Source organism: Theobroma cacao, chromosome 9 (genome assembly GCF_053813885.1).
Source record: "Theobroma cacao isolate CCN51 chromosome 9, ASM5381388v1, whole genome shotgun sequence".
NCBI lineage: Eukaryota > Viridiplantae > Streptophyta > Magnoliopsida > Malvales > Malvaceae > Theobroma > Theobroma cacao.
This window is the reverse complement of record NC_142647.1, coordinates 29737353-29750922: the sequence shown is the minus strand read 5'-3', so window position 1 is coordinate 29750922 and position 13570 is coordinate 29737353. Positions and strand designations below refer to the sequence as shown.

The window sequence follows — 13570 nt, the reverse complement described above, 5'->3', positions numbered from 1 at the left end:
TAAAGCGAGTAATAAGGCTTCCGAAGGCATGAGTGACTATAAATAAGCTTTTGTTGTCAATGGATGGATTTCGCATCACGTTTCTCAAGGCAAACATTCAATTATATTCTGTTTTAACCAAAATTATAAGAAAATTCAACTTAAAATCAATAATGAGATTATAAATCCATTTAAAATCAATAATAACGTTTTCGAAGGAATGAGTGACTATAAATGAACTTTTCTTGTCAATAAATGGCTTTCGCTTCATGTTTCCCTAGGCAAACATTCAATTATAATCTTTGTTAACCAAAAATGTAAGAATATTTTACTTAAAATCAATAATAAGACTATAAAAGTATTTAAAGCAAGTAATAAGGCTTTCGAAGGCATGAGTGACTATAAATAAACTTTTCTTGTCAATGGATGGCTTTCGTGTCACGTTTCTCAAGGCAAACATTCAATTATATTCCGTTTTCACCAAAATTATAAGAAAATTCAACTTAAAATCAATAATGAGATTATAAATCCATTTAAAGCCAGTAGTAACGCTTTCGAAGGCACGAGTCACAATAAATGAACTTTTCTTCTTAATGGAAGGATTTCGCTTCACCTTTTCCGAAACAACCATGCAATTATAATCTGTTTTAACCAAAAATGTAAACGAATTCAACTTAAAATAAATATCCAGACTATAAAAGCATTTAAAGCGAGTAATAAGGCTTTCGAAGGCATAAGTGACTATAAATAAACTTTTCTTGTCAATGGATGGCTTTCGTGTCACGTTTCTCGTGGCAAACAGTCAATTATATTTTGTTTTAACCAAAATTGTAAGAAAATTCAACTTAAAATCAATAATGAGATTATAAATCCATTTAAAACCAGTAATAATGCTTTCGAAGGCATGGTTGACAATAAATGAACTTTTCTTGGCAATGGATGGCTTTCGCTTCACATTTTCTGAGGCAAACATCCAATTATAATCTGTTTTAACAAAAAATGTAAGAAAATTCAACTTAAAATCAATAATGAGACTATAAAACCATTTAAAGCGGGCAATAAGGCTTCCGAAGGTATAAGTCGCTATAAATAAACTTTTCTTGACTAAAGATGGCTGTCGCTTCACGTTTCCCGAGGCAAACATTCAATTATAATCTGTTTTAACCAAAAATGTAAGAATATTCAACTTGAAATCAATAAATGAGACTATAAAAGTATTTAAAGCGAGTAATAAGGCTTCCGAAGGCATGAGTGACTATAAATAAACTTTTGTTGTCAATGGATGGCTTTCGCATTACGTTTCTCGAGGCAAACATTCAATTATATTCTGTTTTAACCAAAATTATAAGAAAATTCAACTTAAAATCAATAATGGAATTATAAATCCATTTAAAGCCGGTAGTAACGCTTTCGAAGGCACGAGTCGCAATAAATGAACTTTTCTTCTCATTGGAAGGATTTCGCTTCACGTTTTCCGAAACAACCATTCAATTATAATCTGTTTTAATAAAAAATGTAAGCGAATTCAACTTAAAATCAATATTGAGACTATAAAAGCATTTAAAGCGAGTAATAAGGCTTTCGAAGGCATAAGTGACTATAAATAAACTTTTCTTCTCAATGGATGGCTTTCGCGTCACGTTTCTTGTGGCAAACAGTCAATTATATTTTGTTTTAACCAAAATTGTAAGAAAATTCAACTTAAAATCAATAATGAGATTATAAATCAATTTAAAGTCAGTAATAATGCTTTCGAAGGCATGGTTGACAATAAATGAACATTTCTTGGCAATGGATGGCTTGCGCTTCGCGTTTTCTGTGGCAAACAACCAATTATAATCTGTTTTAACAAAAAATATAAGAAAATTCAACTTAAAATCTATAATGAGATTATAAATCCATTTAAAGCCAGTAATAACGCTTTTGAAGGCATGAGTGACAATAAATGAACTTTTCTTCTTAATGGATGACTTTCGCTTCATGTTTTTTGAGGAAAACATTCAATTATAATCTGTTTTAATGAAAAATGTAAGAAAATTCAATTTAAAATCAATATTGAGACTATAAAAGCATTTAAAGCGAGTAATAAGGCTTCCGAAGGCATGAGTGACTATAAATAAGCTTTTGTTGTCAATGGATGGATTTCGCATCACGTTTCTCAAGGCAAACATTCAATTATATTCTGTTTTAACCAAAATTATAAGAAAATTCAACTTAAAATCAATAATGAGATTATAAATCCATTTAAAATCAATAATAACGTTTTCGAAGGAATGAGTGACTATAAATGAACTTTTCTTGTCAATAAATGGCTTTCGCTTCATGTTTCCCTAGGCAAACATTCAATTATAATCTTTGTTAACCAAAAATGTAAGAATATTTTACTTAAAATCAATAATAAGACTATAAAAGTATTTAAAGCAAGTAATAAGGCTTTCGAAGGCATGAGTGACTATAAATAAACTTTTCTTGTCAATGGATGGCTTTCGTGTCACGTTTCTCAAGGCAAACATTCAATTATATTCCGTTTTCACCAAAATTATAAGAAAATTCAACTTAAAATCAATAATGAGATTATAAATCCATTTAAAGCCAGTAGTAACGCTTTCGAAGGCACGAGTCACAATAAATGAACTTTTCTTCTTAATGGAAGGATTTCGCTTCACCTTTTCCGAAACAACCATGCAATTATAATCTGTTTTAACCAAAAATGTAAACGAATTCAACTTAAAATAAATATTCAGACTATAAAAGCATTTAAAGCGAGTAATAAGGCTTTCGAAGGCATAAGTGACTATAAATAAACTTTTCTTGTCAATGGATGGCTTTCGTGTCACGTTTCTCGTGGCAAACAGTCAATTATATTTTGTTTTAACCAAAATTGTAAGAAAATTCAACTTAAAATCAATAATGAGATTATAAATCCATTTAAAACCAGTAATAATGCTTTCGAAGGCATGGTTGACAATAAATGAACTTTTCTTGGCAATGGATGGCTTTCGCTTCACATTTTCTGAGGCAAACATCCAATTATAATCTGTTTTAACAAAAAATGTAAGAAAATTCAACTTAAAATCAATAATGAGACTATAAAACCATTTAAAGCGGGCAATAAGGCTTCCGAAGGTATAAGTCGCTATAAATAAACTTTTCTTGACTAAAGATGGCTGTCGCTTCACGTTTCCCGAGGCAAACATTCAATTATAATCTGTTTTAACCAAAAATGTAAGAATATTCAACTTGAAATCAATAAATGAGACTATAAAAGTATTTAAAGCGAGTAATAAGGCTTCCGAAGGCATGAGTGACTATAAATAAACTTTTGTTGTCAATGGATGGCTTTCGCATTACGTTTCTCGAGGCAAACATTCAATTATATTCTGTTTTAACCAAAATTATAAGAAAATTCAACTTAAAATCAATAATGGAATTATAAATCCATTTAAAGCCGGTAGTAACGCTTTCGAAGGCACGAGTCGCAATAAATGAACTTTTCTTCTCATTGGAAGGATTTCGCTTCACGTTTTCCGAAACAACCATTCAATTATAATCTGTTTTAATAAAAAATGTAAGCGAATTCAACTTAAAATCAATATTGAGACTATAAAAGCATTTAAAGCGAGTAATAAGGCTTTCGAAGGCATAAGTGACTATAAATAAACTTTTTTTGTCAATGGATGGCTTTCGTGTCACGTTTCTCGTGGCAAACAGTCAATTATATTTTGTTTTAACCAAAATTGTAAGAAAATTCAACTTAAAATCAATAATGAGATTATAAATCCATTTAAAGCTAGTAATAATGCTTTCGAAGGCATGGTCGACAATAAATGAACTTTTCTTGGCAATGGATGGCTTTCGCCTCGCGTTTTCTGAGGCAAACATCCGATTATAATCTGTTTTAACAAAAAATGTAAGAAAATTCAACTTAAAATCGATAATGAGACTATAAAACCATTTAAAGTCGGCAATAAGGCTTCCGAGGGTATGAGTGACTATAAATGAACTTTTCTTCTCAATGGATGACTTTCGCTTCATGTTTTTTGAGGAAAACATTAAATTATAATCTGTTTTAATGAAAAATGTAAGAAAATTCAACTTAAAATCAATATTGAGACTATAAAAGCATTTAAAGCGAGTAATAAGGCTTTCGAAGGCATAAGTGACTATAAATAAACTTTTCTTGTCAATGGATGGCTTTCGTGTCACGTTTCTTGTGGCAAACAGTCAATTATATTTTGTTTTAACCAAAATTGTAAGAAAATTCAACTTAAAATCAATAATGAAATTATAAATCCATTTAAAGTCAGTAATAATGCTTTCGAAGGCATGGTTGACAATAAATGAACTTTTCTTGGCAATGGATGGCTTTCGCTTCGCGTTTTCTGTAGCAAACATCCAATTATAATCTGTTTTAACAAAAAATATAAGAAAATTCAACTTAAAATCTATAATGAGATTATAAATCCATTTAAAGCCAGTAATAACGCTTTTGAAGGCATGAGTGACAATAAATGAACTTTTCTTCTTAATGGATGACTTTCGCTTCATGTTTTTTGAGGAAAACATTCAATTATAATATGTTTTAATGAAAAATGTAAGAAAATTCAACTTAAAATCAATATTGAGACTATAAAAGCATTTAAAGCGAGTAATAAGGCTTCCGAAGGCATGAGTGACTATAAATAAGCTTTTGTTGTCAATGGATGGATTTCGCATCACGTTTCTCAAGGCAAACATTCAATTATATTCTGTTTTAACCAAAATTATAAGAAAATTCAACTTAAAATCAATAATGAGATTATAAATCCATTTAAAATCAATAATAACGTTTTCGAAGGAATGAGTGACTATAAATGAACTTTTCTTGTCAATAAATGGCTTTCGCTTCATGTTTCCAGAGGCAAACATTCAGTTATAATCTTTGTTAACCAAAAATGTAAGAATATTTTACTTAAAATCAATAATAAGACTATAAAAGTATTTAAAGCAAGTAATAAGGCTTTCGAAGGCATGAGTGACTATAAATAAACTTTTCTTGTCAATGGATGGCTTTCGTGTCACGTTTCTCGAGGCATACATTCAATTATATTCCGTTTTCATCAAAATTATAAGAAAATTCAACTTAAAATCAATAATGGGATTATAAATCCATTTAAAGCCAGTAGTAACGCTTTCGAAGGCACGAGTCATAATAAATGAACTTTTCCTCTCAATGGAAGGATCTCGCATCACGTTTTCCAAAACAACAATTCAATTATAATCTGTTTTAACCAAAAATATAAGATAATTCAACTTAAAATCAATATTGAGACTATAAAAGCATTTAAAGCGAGTAACAAGGCTTTCGAAGGCATAAGTGACTATAAATAAACTTTTCTTGTCAATGGATGGCTTTCGCGTCACGTTTCTCGAGGCAAACATTTAATTATATTCTGTATTCACCAAAATTATAAGAAAATTCAACTTAAAATCAATAATGAGATTATAAATCCATTTAAAGCCAGTAGTAACGCTTTCGAAGGCACGAGTCACAATAAATGAACTTTTCTTCTCAATGGAAGGATTTCGCTTCACTTTTTCGGAAACAACCATGCAATTATAATCTGTTTTATCCAAAAATGTAAGCGAATTCAACTTAAAATCAATATTGAGACTATAAAAGCATTTAAAGCGAATAATAAGGCTTTTGAAGGTATAAGTGACTATAAATAAACTTTTCTTGTCAATGGATGGCTTTCGCATCACGTTTCCCGAGGGAAACATTCAATTATAATCTATTTTAACCAAAAATGTAAGAATATTCAACTTAAAATCAATAAATGAGACTATAAAAGTATTTAAAGCGAGTAATAAGGCTTCCGAAGGCATGAGTGACTATAAATAAACTTTCGTTGTCAATGGATGGCTTTCGCGTCACGTTTCTAGAGGCAAACATTCAATTATATTCTGGGTTAACCAAAATTATAAGAAAATTCAACTTAAAATCAATAATGAGATTATAAATCCATTTACAGCCAGTAATAACGCTTTCGAAGGCAGGAGTGACAATAAATGAACTTTTCTTCTCAATGGATGGGTTTCGCTTCATGTTTTTTGAGGCAAACATTCAATTATAATCTGTTTTAATGAAAAATGTAAGAAAATTCAACTTAAAATCAATTTTGAGACTATAAAAGCATTTAAAGCGAGTAAAAAGGCTTTCGAAGGCATGAGTGACTATAAATAAACTTTTGTTGTCAATGGATGGCTTTCGCGTCACGTTTCTCGAGGCAAACATTCAATTATATTCTGTTTTAACCAAAATTATAACGAAATTCAACTTAAAATCAATAATGAGATTATAAATCCATTTAAAACCAATAATAACGCTTTCAAAGGAATGAGTGACTATAAATGAACTTTTATTGCAAATAAATGGCTTTCGCTTTATGTTTCCCGAGGCAAACATTCAATTATAATCTTTCTTAACCAAAAATGTAAGAATATTCAACTTAAAATCAATAATGAGACTATAAAAGTATTTAAAGCGAGTAATAAGGCTTTCGAAGGCATGAGTGACTATAAATAAACTTTCTTGTCAATGGATGGCTTTCGTGTCACATTTCTCGAGGCAAACATTCAATTATATTCTTTTTTCACCAAAATTATAAGAAAATTCAACTTAAAATCAATAATGAGATTATAAATCCATTTAAAGCCAGTAATAACGCTTTTGAAGGCATAAGTGACAATAAATGAACTTTTCTTCTCAATGGATGGCTTTCGCTTCATGTTTTTTGAGGAAACCATTCAATTATAATCTGTTTTAATGAAAACTGTAAGAAAATTCAACTTAAAATCAATATTGAGACTATAAAAGCATATAAAGCAAGTATTAAGCTTCCGAGGGCATGAGTGACTATAAATAAGCTTTTATTGTCGATGGATGGATTTTGCATCACGTTTCTCAAGGTAAACATTCAATTATATTCTGTTTTAACCAAAATTATAAAAAAATTCAACTTAAAATCAATAATGAGATTATAAATCCATTTAAAGCCAGCAGTAACGCTTTCGAAAGCACGAGTGACAATAAATGAACTTTTCTTCTCAATGGAAGGATTTCACACCACATTTTCCAGAACAACCATTCAACTATAATCTGTTTTAACCAAAAATGTTAGAGAATTCAACTTAAAATCAATATTGAGACTATAAAAGCATTTAGAGCGAGTAATAAGGCTTTCGAAGGCATAAGTGACTATAAATAAACTTTTCTTGTCAATGGATGGCTTTCGCGTCACGTTTCTCGTGGCAAACAGTCAATTATATTTTGTTTTAACCAAAATTGTAAGAAAATTCAACTTAAAATCAATAATGAGATTATAAATCCATTTAAAGCTAGTAATAATGCTTTCGAAGGCATGGTTGACAATAAATGAACTTTTCTTGGCAACGGATGGCTTTCGCTTCGCGTTTTCTGAGGCAAACATCCAATTATAATCTATTTTAACAAAAAATGTAAGAAAATTCAATTTAAAATCAATAATGAGACTATAAAACTATTGAAAGCGGGCAATAAGGCTTCCGAAGGTAAGAGTGACTATAACTGAACTTTTCTTGTCGATGGATGGCTTTCGCATCACGTTTCCTGAGGCAAACATTCAATTATATTCTGTTTTACAAAAAATATAAGAAAACTCAACTTAAAATCAATAATGAGTATATAAAACCATTTCAAGCGAGTAATAACGCTTTCGAAGGCATGAGTGACAATAAATAAACCTTTCTTGTCTATAGATGGCTTTCGCTTTTCGTTTCCCGAGGTAACCCATTCAATTATAATCTATTTTAACCAAAAATGTAAGAATATTCAACTTAAAACCAAATAATGAGACTATAAAAGTATTTAAAGCGAGTAATAAGGCTTCCGAAGGCATGAGTGACTATAAATAAGCTTTTGTTGTCAATGGATGGATTTCGCATCACGTTTCTCAAGGAAAACATTCAATTACATTCTGTTTTAACCAAAATTATAAGAAATATCAACTTAAAATCAATAATGAGATTATAAATCCATTTAAAACCAATAATAACGTTTTCAAAGGAATGAATGACTATAAATGAACTTTTCTTGTCAATAAATGGCTTTCGCTTCATGGTTCCTGAGGCAACCATTCAATTATAATCTTTGTTAACCAAAAATGTAAGAATATTCAACTTAAAATCAAGAATGAGACTATAAAAGTATTTAAAGCGAGTAATAAGGCTTTCCAAGGCATGAGTGACTATAAATAAACTTTTCTTGTCAATGGATGGCTTTCGCGTCACGTTTCTCGAGGCAAACATTCAATTATATTCCGTTTTCACCAAAATTATAAGAAAATTTAACTTAAAATCAATAATGGGATTATAAATCCATTTAAAGCCAGTAGTAACGCTTTCGAAGGCACGAGTCATAATAAATGAAATTTTCCTCTCAGTGGAAGGATTTCGCTTCACGTTTTCTGAAACAACCATTCAATTATAATCTGTTTTAACCAAAAATGTAAGCGAATTCAACTTAAAATCAATATTGAGACTATAAAAGCATTTAAAGCGAGTAATAAGGCTTTCGAAGGCATAAGTGACTATAAATAAACTTTTATTGTCAATGGATGGCTTTCGCGTCACGTTTCTCGTGGCAAACAGTCAATTATATTTTGTTTTAACCAAAATTGTAAGAAAATTCAACTTAAAATCAATAATGGGATTATAAATCCATTTAAAGCCAGTAATAATGCTTTCGAAGGCATGGTTGACAATAAATGAACTTTTCTTGGCAATGGATGGCTTTCGTTTCGCGTTTTCTTAGGCAAACATCCAATTATAATCTGTTTTAACAAAAAATGTAAGAAAATTCAACTTAAAATCAATAATAAGACTATAAAACAATTGAAAACGGGCAATAAGGCTTCCGAAGGTATGAGTGACTATAAATGAACTTTTCTTGTCGATTGATGGCTTTCGCTTCACGTTTCCGGAGGCAAACATTCAATTATATTCTGTTTTACAAAAAATATAAGAAAACTCAACTTAAAATGAATAATGAGTATATAAATCCATTTAAAGTGAGTAATAACGCTTTCGAAGGCATCAATGACAGTAAATAAACCTTTCTTGTCAATAGATGGCTTTCGCTTCACGTTTCTCGAGACAAACATTAAATTATAATATGCTTTAACCAAAAATGCAAGAATATTCAACTTAAAATCAATAAATGAGACTATAAAAGTATTTAAAGCGAGTAATAAGGCTTCCGAAGGCATGAGTGACTATAAATAAACTTTTGTTGTCAATGGATGGCTTTCGCGTCACGTTTCTCGGGGCAAATATTCAATTATATTCTGTTTTAACTAAAATTATAAGAAAATTCAACTTAAAATCAATAATGAGATTATAAATCCATTTAAAACAAATAATAACGTTTTCAAAGGAATGAGTGACTATAAATGAACTTTTCTTGTCAATAAATGGCTTTCGCTTCATGTTTCCCGAGGCAAACAATCAATTATAATCTTTGTTAACTAAAAATGTAAGAATATTCAACTTAAAATCAATAATGAGACTATAAAAGTATTTAAAGCGAATAATAAGGCTTCTGAAGGCATGAGTGACTATAAATAAACTTTTGTTGCCAATGGATGGCTTCCGTGTCACGTTTCTCGAGGCAAACATTCAATTATATTCTGTTTTAACCAAAATTATAAGAAAATTCAACTTAAAATCTATAATGAGATTATAAATCCATTTAAAGCCAGTAATAATGCTTTCGAAGGCAGGAGTGACAATAAATGAACTTTTCTTCTCGATGGATGGGTTTCGCTTCATCTTTTTTGAGGCAAACATTCAATTATAATCTGTTTTAATGAAAAATGTAAGAAAATTCAACTTAAAATCAATTTTGAGACTATAAAAGCATTTAAAGCGAGTAATAAGGCTTCTGAAGGCATGAGTGACTATAAATAAACTTTCTTGCTAATGGATGGCTTTGGTGTCACGTTTCTCGAGGCAAACATTCAATTATATTCTGTTTTCACCAAAATTATAAGAAAATTCAACTTAAAATCAATAGTGAGATTATAAATCCATTTAAAGCCAGTAGTAACGCTTTCGAAGGCACGAGTGACAATAAATGAACTTTTCTTCTCAATGGAAGGATTTCGCTTCACGTTTTTCGAAACAACAATTCAATTATAATCTGTTTTAACCAAAAATGTAAGAGAATTCAACTTAAAATCAATATTGAGACTATAAAAGCATTTAAAGCGAGTAATAAGGCTTTCGAAGGCATAAGTGACTATAAATAAACTTTTCTTGTCAATGGATGGCTTTCGCGTCACGTTTCTCGTGGCAAACAGTCAATTATATTTTGTTTTAACCAAAATTGTAAGAAAATTCAACTTAAAATCAATAATGAGATTATAAATCCATTTAAAGCCAGTAATAATGCTTTCGAAGGCATGGTTGACAATAAATGAACTTTTCTTGGCAATGGGTGGCTTTCGCTTCGCGTTTTCTGAGGCAAACATCCAATTATAATCTGTTTTAACAAAAAATGTAAGAAAATTCAACTTAAAATCAATAATGAGACTATAAAACCATTTAAAGCGGGCAATAAGGCTTCCGAAGGTATGAGTGACTATAAATGAACTTTTCTTGTCGATGGATGGCTTTCGCTTCACGTTTCCTGAGGCAAACATTCAGTTATATTTTGTTTTACAAAAAATATAAGAAAACTCAACTTAAAATCAATAATTAGTATATAAAACCATTTAAAGCTTGTAATAACGCTTTCGAAGGCTTGAGTGACAATAAATAAACCTTTCTTCTCTATAGATGGCTTTCGCTTCACGTTTCCCGAGGCAACACATTCAATTATAATCTATTTTAACCAAAAATGTAAGAATATTCAACTTAAAATCAAATAATGAGACTATAAAAGTATTGAAAGCGAGTAATAAGGCTTCTGAAGGCATCAGTGTCACGACCCGGAACCTCCCTCAGGCCCATGATAATCGTCGCGACGTCCCGATTGACACTCATTATCCAGAATGCCAACCGGAACCTCGCAAGGCTTACATATCGGTTTCTTTCCTTTCCTGTGAGCAATCATTGTTAAATATCGAGTTTTTAGAGAATATATACTATTTTAGATCAAAAACAATCAAAATAAAATTTTTGCCACACAGGGGTATTTTGGTCATTTTTTTCTCAAAAATTTCAAAACTAGCTAAAACGTAATATACAAGTACAAAATACATAATTCATATTCAAAATGAGTTTAAAAGTCTAAAATCTTCATTTAAAACGAAATTACGGTTATTTGAATATAATAAGAAAATAAAAGAAATATTAAGGGAAATATTCTATTTTCTTATAAAACAATATTTATAGAGTTATACGTGAATAATTTTTATAGCGTAAAAGCTAAATAAATTTATACATACTGAAATACAGTAAGCCAAAATATTTAATTTAATTTACAATAAGAAGAGGGCCCCCGAATAAACAAAAGTAAAGAGGACTGTGAACCTACGATTTGGAAAATGCAGATCCAATGGTAGTCCTCGATGAGATCAGCTATCTACAGTCTATACTGAACCTGAAATGGGTGGAAAGGAGTTGGGTGAGATTTTGCAATCCCAATGAGTAAACAGACATTATCATAAATATCTAAAGGCGAGTAAAATGGAGGCAAGTTTAAACAACAAATTTCAACCCATTTCATAATGTTTTCAATTTATTTCTTAAATCATAAAATATTTGTAATTTACCAAAATAGTTGTTAAGGCTTATGTCTTTTATTAAAACAAGGCTCAAGCCAAAACTAATCCTCGGGGATACCTTGGCCGAGGCATCTAACCGAGTCCGCCAAGGGTGTTAAAATATTCACACGTGAAACACATTTTTATTTTTAAAACCAGTCGTTCCTTGGCTTTGGCCGAGTTACACATTCACGTGGGGGTTCGACGTGAAGTGAGCTCTAATACTACCCCAAGAGTTACCCTCCTCGCCTCTACAACCGGAGTAACTATATAACTGGATTTACCATGCCCCTCTAATAGGCAGTCCACGGAAACCCGTCACTGCAATGACTAACCCACCAATTTTAATAAAATTTCGACAGTATAATGTGGCTTTTATTTATTTATCCAGCCTGCATAGTAAAATCAACTTACATAAATTTCCCAAATGCACTCACAAAATATAGCCAGATATACTCATTTCTCATAAGCCATTCCTAGTAAAATATATTTTTCAAGTCAGTTTGCAGCCTCCAATTACTCAATTTCATAATCAATACAATATATTTTTATCTGTCACATTTATTCCTAAAACATTAAAAATCCCGTTTTAATCTCGTTCTCATTTCATAAAATACATAAAGGGCATTTAAAAATAAACTCTAGATAATTTACAATAATAATAAGTTTACTCACCGTTTGTACAAACTAAAAGCTTTCTAAGCACCCCGATCACTACTTGTCGGGTACGACTTCTTTGCCTTTTCCGGAAGGCTCTCCTCCTAGACACATTATAAAAATTTACACAATTCATCACATTGATGCTAAATCACTATATAATTAACTTAAATCCTATACTAATGCATGGTATGAAATGCAATAGCCTAAAACGGCTTAAATGCGGTATTAACCTATTTTTGGCACTTTGCCCGATAAATTGCTAACGCGCTCCATTTTAGCTCTAAATCATCCCATTCTCTCTCCAACATTTCTAACCATTAAATATCAGCCAATAACCTTCTAAAAACAACAAAATCAGCTCACTCCCTTCCTTGGAAAATTCGGCCAAAAATGGGACATTAACTCGGTTAATTTTCTACTTTGTTTTTCTATCACGTTTAATCGTTTTTCATCATTTTCTCTTCATTTCCCTTAGAATAAAATCAATTCATCATCATTGTACAGCATTGAGCATCCAGCCAAGAGTGGGTATTGTGAAAATTTAATGATTTCTTGCCCAATTTAATTTCTAAACACATTTAACTAACTAAAACTATCAATTTAACTAAAAATCAAAACCTAAAAATTTCAATTTCTCTCTCCCAGAATTTCGTCCAGCCCTTGATATCACTTTTTGATCTCTCTCCTCAGGCATGCTAAATGGAAATAAAGACATAGGAAAGGTAGAAATCAAGCTAAAATCGAAAAATCTTACCGTTAGACGCGTAAACGGTCGAAAACCGCGAATTTCTCTTTGAATTTTCTTGTTTCTCTTTGGTTTTTCTTTTCTTCTTCCTTTCCTCTCTATTTCCTCTCTTTTTCTTCCTTATGGCCGGCCAGCACTCAAAATTTGGGTTTAAATGGGCTGACTTTTCATTAAAATAATATTATTTCATTAAAAATGCCACATGTCACTTTCCCATTGGCCCATTTTTAAAATTTCATCCATTTGTTTCCAAATTTTCACCATACACTTGTCTCATATATTCATAGCTTAGATAAAATTCTCAGACTCATCCAAAGTCTCGGTGGAGTAATTTTTGAAATTTACACTTTTACCCCTGTAAAAGTCAAAAATTACATTTTTGCCCCAAAAATTGAAAAAT

General features: G+C 30.7%; 1 long non-coding RNA gene across 1 annotated transcript; it reads right to left on the bottom strand.

The window, feature by feature from the left end:
* Window positions 1–11497: 11497 nt before the first annotated feature.
* LOC148760838 (uncharacterized) lies at window positions 11498–13301 on the bottom strand. The gene is made up of 3 exons (XR_016028246.1): window positions 13180–13301; window positions 12441–12526; window positions 11498–11602 (listed from the first exon to the last, which is right to left on the bottom strand). It is a non-coding gene; the product is annotated as an uncharacterized LOC148760838 (long non-coding RNA).
* Between the last annotated feature and the right edge of the window lie 269 nt (window positions 13302–13570).